This window comes from Ambystoma mexicanum, chromosome 7q (assembly GCF_040938575.1).
Source record: "Ambystoma mexicanum isolate Mex_15411 chromosome 7q, UKY_AmexF1_1, whole genome shotgun sequence".
NCBI lineage: Eukaryota > Metazoa > Chordata > Amphibia > Caudata > Ambystomatidae > Ambystoma > Ambystoma mexicanum.
In genome coordinates this window covers 1,135,690,439-1,135,697,755 of record NC_090941.1, presented here as the reverse complement: position 1 = coordinate 1,135,697,755, position 7,317 = coordinate 1,135,690,439, and positions in this window count along the sequence as shown.

The window sequence follows — 7,317 nt, the reverse complement described above, 5'->3', positions numbered from 1 at the left end:
AATCTATGTCCCACAAAGTGAAGATGGAAGAATTTAAACTGACTCCCCTTCTTTATAACATCCTGTCGGATTCTTTCTGATGTTGGGGATGGACTGTTAAGGGTGTTAACTTCCTGGCTTGATAAGGGAACATGTACAAATTGTGAGCTATAGTCCTTAAAGGTCTGTCATCATCGGCTGGTTCCTTTTTCTATGGTGCAAGAGTGGGGGGTAATTCTCTCATTGGTAATTGTGCAGTTGGGTTCTCGAACCTATTGCTTAGGTGCAAAGCTAGGTCGAGAGACAATGAAGTTGGCGGGGTGTCATCAACAAATGAGCGTTTAGATATCTGCATAATATCTGCTCCACAACACAATTTCCTTTTAAGATATTTATCTTGCAACTATTCAGCCATAACTTGCAACACTTTTTTTTTAATGGACGGGGAATATTGGGTGAAAGTTTAATGGATCTCTATAGGGGAGATAGAGTCATCTAATATCCATCTGTGAACGTCTTTAGTGATGATGCATATTTATTCTACTGTATCTACTGTGGGGAGAGATCTGGTTAGATATAACTCATCCATTTCACTTTTTAGTGAGAACAGGTTTGACACATGCTGACGTGCCTCTTCAAATGAAGTGAGGGTGCAAACTGAATAATTCAGTCACTATAAGTCACCAGGTATCGCAGTATCAGTGAGTTTCTTTCCGAGTCTGGCAAGTGTATCCACATGTGTCCCACAAAATGTTTCTGCTCGTCTTCAGAAAAGGCTGGCAAAGTGCAGATAACAGCTGCTTCATCCGCTTTTAATATATAGTCTTCTGCTTTTGATTCTAAATTTCCTTTTTATCTCCTTGTCGGCGCGCTACGAAGCCCTGGCCTCTGGTTACTGAATGAGCATGAACATTGCAGAAGAGGAATATTGGAAGTGGCATCGGATGTCAGTGGTGAGGGTTTAGGTGATTCTGGTGTGAGAGGGGGTGCAGGCCAAGGGTCAGGGCTCATGTTGAGAGCTAGTGGCTCTGGTTGGGCTGGTGGAGGTGGAGGTGGTGGTAGAACATAGGGAGGGGTGGTGGTGCTGAAGGAGGTGCTTGTCTCTCACTTAGCAGTTTTTCCATTAACTCATCAGACATGCACAATTCCTTGACTGGTATATTGTTTTTACATCTAACTGTAAGTTCCTGTCCACAGCCCTAATAGTCTCAACCTGTTTCTGCTGGTCATGTTTTAAATCCTTTTCTGCTTCAGTAATATGTCTGCGAGCAAACTTTTCTCGACTTTTGAGGCGTTGGGTGGCTTCTTCATGCCAATCCCGAAACACATCGAAAGCAGCAGGCCTATCCTTTATATTTAATAACACTGACACCAAATGCTGTATTCTTCCTGGTTCAAATGAACAATTTTGTGGCCACTGCAAATCTGGCACATGTCTGGTTTGGCGGTGCCAAACACTGTTGAAAACTATTGCTCCTAACCCAAATAAAATTTAGTTTTTTTGTTATTTGTATTTGGTTGAATCAACCTTTTACAAAAGAAGACACAACATATTACATCCTTTTACAAAAGAGAAAAAAGAAAGTGCAACTTATTTTGTTCAACAATCACATGTTACAAAGATTCTAGTATTACTAAATATAAAACAGACTAAAACAAAGATTAAAAAAGAAAATACAGAGCAATATAAAAGTCTAAAAGGAAAATTTCTAAATCCAAAACACATTGCGAATGACTTAAACGTCTACTTCGTACAAGGGACTCAATAGCTAGATTTGAATTTAACACAAAAGGAGGGAGTAGGAGAAATCTACATGACCTTAATAACCGTTTACACGGTGGTTAATCAACAATGTTACAACTGGCGAGCACCTGCACAACTGCAATCAATAGAGGATTATGATCACTTGCGATTAGCTAGTCCCAGAACCTATCTGGTATAAAGTTAGCACTATTAAGGCCAAATCTGGTAAACAGTCAATATCTCACTTGCCCGGTTCCTTGACAGTCCATTAAAAGATGTTTCAGAGTTTGAGCTTGCTGGTTAGAACACCAGTCACATAGTTTCATTGCTGAATCTCCTTGGCCTCTTTGTGCCAAAACCTCGCCGGTTCTTGCTACGTTAAGCCGAACTCTGTGGAAGTTATTCCTTATTTTCCAATCAGGAAATTTGACTAGATAGTTTGCAATGTAGCCTAGATTCTTTTCTTCTATCATGAATTGATTGGTACTGGCTCTGGCATGCATAGTTTCAATTGAACCCAAATTTAAAGTACATCTCATAGGCTGGGGAACCCTCAGTTGGGGCAGGCTGACCATATTCTAACCCATTGAGTTGTTTTCTATTGCAGCAAAGTGCTGCCCAACATGTGCGCTTCTTACTAAAACCAGGCATTTCTTAACTCAAAATCGGTCTTACCTGGTAAATATTTTGTAAAATAGTTTTATATACAACCAGTTTGAAACAAACTCACCTTATTCCAATAAAATGAAATCCCCCATCAAATGAACTCTGTGGCTGGTGGTCTTCAAAAGAGCAAAAACACAGTTGCAGCTATGGTTCGGGACCCTCGCTGGGTTGACCACTGGCCAAAGAGACGGACGTGGATTTCGAGTAGCAGCTATGAGAAACTTTGGGCCTCCTTACGAGTTTGGCGGTAGCCATGTCATTAGAAATGACGTGGCTGCCGACAAACTCGTGATTTTACCGGCACCCACCAATGGGTGACGAACGTGGGTATTCCGACTTTGGCAGACCCATTCCGTCCCCATTACAGGGTGCCAGTAATATGGAAATCCCCATTGCCATTGAGCCCTATAGGGCTCAATCTGAATGCGGAGGCCGGATGCACCGGCACCATTCATAACAGAGCCTGTGCATCCGACATGCTGAGCTTGCGGCTGCCCGCGAGCACATCTTGTAGTTAGGTGGTCCAGATGCAACGGCACAGGCAAGCGTACTGGTGCCTTTGTATCCAGACCAGCAGACTCGTAATTACATCCCTTTGTCTCAGATTAGCAGGGATCCCTGGTACTCACTGGTCCCAGCATCCATCCACTCTGTCCTCGAAAAGTGATGGATCATCCCCAAAAGGGCCCCATGTGCCAGGGAGCCAATTTATTAGACCAAAATCTGGTAACTACAAACAAGATAAGAGAAGATCAACAGTCTCGGGTAAAATATTAACAACAGTGTATTCACTTCAAGCGGACTCAGGTTCATCTACAACAAAGTACAATCATAGTGAAGTGAGCAATTTGCTACAAGATTTCTTCAGTTTTTATATACGTTGCCTTGCTTGGGTTGTCATTTCACAGACAGTCTATGGTTTCCTGCAAAGTATAGAATTTGCTATGAAAACATGCAAACATACATTACTCATCAGTATTGTAATTGCATACTGTAACCTTATCAGAGTTCAGGCTATTCCCAGTGCCAGGACGCATTCTCAAAGTTTAACATTGGATACTATCTCTAAATACAGGGCCTATTATACATTGCCCATCAATAACCTCTGCAACCGCAACATTAATCCCTTGTTGATTTTTCTGTGTAACTATATCGTGTTTCTAATATGTGTCAAAACTAACTACAAGTCGCAAAACTCTCGCACTGAGACACTCGCACTGAGTTCCACATCCCGAACCCCTTTGCCTGAATGGGACGTTGCACTTGTATCCAACAGACCCTAGCACTTGAATGTCTTTCTACTATACTCTGCTTGGCTTTTGTTGATAATACTTCTCCTTTGTGTATCTGTTTCACCAAGAGTCTGTCTTCTCTCGCCTCACTTAGTATGAGTTTCTCTTAACTTGTCTCCTCACTGGGATCTGTGGAATATACCCAATGACCATTTTTACCCTTCTTATGGTTTATCCATTCACTGGGACGAGTAGGCTGAACCCAGGAAGATTTCTCATTCTTCTTATGACTTTCTATTTCATCGGGACACAGTGGCTGAGCCCAGGAAGGGTTATCACTATTCTTAGGGTCTTACCTCTCATTGGGATGATTGGGCTTGCTACAATCATCATTTGGTTTTTGTGATGCAATGAATATAATCGAGAAACTCGTTACATGTGCCGTGTTCCCTGGGTCTCCCGCTTTCCCCGTTACCTGTGGCGTAATAGGGCCACATCACCAGGTCGGCATTCCGCTTTTCTGCTTCTTTGTATATTTTCAGAATGGCTTGTGTCCTCGCTTCATGTTTCGGTGTCGTACTTTCCAAGTGGAAGTACTGTGTGGAGCAGTGTCTGCTCCCTTTTCTTCTGGGCTGCCACTTCTTTGTTGCGGTTCTCTCCTGGAGCCTGTGTTAGGTAGGCTTGTTCTACCCACTAGTAGCTGTAGCTCGGGCAGGTCCCTTGTGTAGCTTCTGTCCAGTTTTCCTTACGCATCCCTTCTGGGACTTTGATAGGTTGGGGCAGACTCTCTCAGCTCTGCCCGATGAATAGTGCAACTTGACACTTCCTTCATCCAGCTGCTTACCGTCGTGGAAAGCAGCGTTCATTATGGGCCATTAGCTTCCCTTCTCCAGATTCCCTTCTCCAGCTAATTTGAAACTTCTGGGTCTCTCTCTGATTCTCTGGCTCCTCCTATTTTTATGACAGAGCTTTGGGGCTTCCACAATTCCTCACGATAGTCCTTTCTTTGTGTATGAGCTGTACTCTTCATACCTCCTTTGCGTTACTTCATCCCAGTAGTTAATAGAAACCTATTTTTCAGTATTGGGAAGATATTTAGTTGCTGCAACGACATTACAATAGCAGATATAAGAGGCATCATGTCTTCTGTTATTTGGTATGGTTGTAGTGGATCCCTGAGTGAGGTGGAAAAAGAGTTCCTCATCGGAACAGGATTCCTAGTCCCCATCTGGGAGTCTCTCCCTGAGAGGTCCCGCTTGTTGCCACCTCTAGGGGGGGAATGTTGCATAGCGGGTTCACCTCCGTAGCCTCAAGGGTAGACTCCCCTCTGGGGAAAAGTGACTGTATCCCACAATTCATCACACCTCTTTGGAAATTGTTTCTTTGAAACCCCCAAACGGACACGTTTTATAAAAAAAAAATGTCTATGCAATATTGTAAATCATTTTTCGTTTGGGGGGAAACGTAAATGAAATGTTTTATATGTATTGTGATTAAATATGATATTTATATTCTTTTGCTTTGTGTTTTTGAATATGTATAAACCAAATATTCAATAAAAAGACATGTATACCATTGTATTCTAATAAACCAAATCAAAAGGAGGACTATTTTAAGGGTAATGTAACTGTGTGTTGCCCAATTTCGTTTTCACACTAATAATAACACAGTCCTATCGATTGTAAAGAGTTTGTCAAAGAAAAGCCAATATGCCTAATTGCGCTTTCCGAATAGTCTCTTAGTGCACTGATGTTGTGCTAAAAGACACATGCTCCACCACTTAGGGCTTGGCATGTGTTGGCTGCCCCCCAAATGAAGATAAACATTAATTTTATTGGGTTTTCTCTGGGTAGGCAGGTGCAAAGATAAGTTAGTTAAAATTGTGAAGAAATTTCTTCAACAAGGGTCTCTCTTGAGGTAGGACACCTCAGATTGAGAAGGGGTCCCTGGATGCTTTTAGCAGGGTAGCCTCAAATTGAACGAACAAAGACTGTGCGGTACGTATTCAGCACTAGGTTAGAGTCGTTCTCTTAGCCGACCGGTTTCTGTGGTGCAAATAAGTGGGCCACATTCATCAGGGCTTATGCAGGACATCTGCGTGTGTGCCTGCTGTGAATCTCATAAAGCAGCACTGTCTGCATATCTTAACGTCCTCTCCCTGTAGGGGTGACAGGAGGGGAGGGGAAAAGAGAGAGGGAGAGCAGCGGTAAATATCACATGCTGTCAATTCGAACTTATTAGAAGACATTGCACTGGTGTTTCAGGAGGGGGAAGAAAAAGGCTTACCCGCACCGTGTGATCTGGTGGCTTAATCAAGAATGGTGAGACGGCCCGATACCTGGGGGCCAAAGGACAATAATTATTGTCTTTTTTGATGTCTAAGTACATCGGATCGGAAAAGAGTCAGTACAAAAAGTTACTTATTCTTCTAACCAAATTGAGTAGATCTCCTGTCTATCGCGGCACGCGCTCGGCGTTGTCGCTACACATTTAGCAAACATATATTTAACATACTTCAGGACATCCCAGGTGCCCACGAAGGCGTGGCAGCAGTGGGAGAGGGTCATTAGTGGGCCACAGGGGGCTTACCTCTGAGCAGAGTTCAGTCCGTTTCACAGGCCGCGCGCGAGAGGGTTGGGTCTTCGCGGGCCGTGTGACTACACTGTTTATGTTACCAAGGATTGGCGCGCGGTCACGTGATCGCGCGTGCCTGACTCTGGGATGGCCGTCCACAGTTGGAGGCTGCGGCCATCACCAGGTCAGGCACCGCGGACCGCGGGTCCCCAAGAACTTAGCATCAAGTGTTTTGAATGAAAAAAAGTCCCCAATCATTTTATCATGATTATTGCTGATGATGCCTGCATGTATCATCCTAAACAGCCATTCATACATACAGCACTCATCACGAACACAATCAGGAGCGCCACTCCAGGGTGCACCAGAGTCAATCAGTCAAAATGACAGTTAAGTTAGACAAACTGGCACTTTGGTTCATAACGTGGCCTGAGTTTGCCAGCTGGTTGCTTCATTCAGTCCGTCTTTGTCTGTTTTAAGCCGGAAGATCCAGAGATGTTCACGTTTGAACAGTAGATTCTGTAGGAGATTCACAGCAGGCACACACGCAGATGTCCTGCATAAGCCCTGATGAATGTGGCCCACTTATTTGCACCACAGAAACCGGTCGGCTAAGAGAACGACTCTAACCTAGTGCTGAATACGTACCGCACAGTCTTTGTTCGTTCAATTTGAGGCTACCCTGCTAAAAGCATCCAGGGACCCCTTCTCAATTTGAGGTGTCCTACCTCAAGAGAGACCCTTGTTGAAGAAATTTCTTCACAATTTTAACTAACTTATCTTTGCACCTGCCTACCCAGAGAAAACCCAATAAAATTAATGTTTATCTTCATTTGGGGGGCAGCCAACACATGCCAAGCCCTAAGTGGTGGAGCATCTGTCTTTTAGCACAACATCAGTGCACTAAGAGACTATTCGGAAAGCGCAATTAGGCATATTGGCTTTTCTTTGACAAACTCTTTACAATCGATAGGACTGTACCATTGTATTCTATCAAGTATGTTTGTCCTTTTCACTTTCCTGGTTGGTGAAGTCTTAGAAAGTTTTATGTCATTATAATTATTGAGGATTGGACTGTGTTTAACGAGAATGAACAGTTCTGCATTGGATCTTTTGATTTGC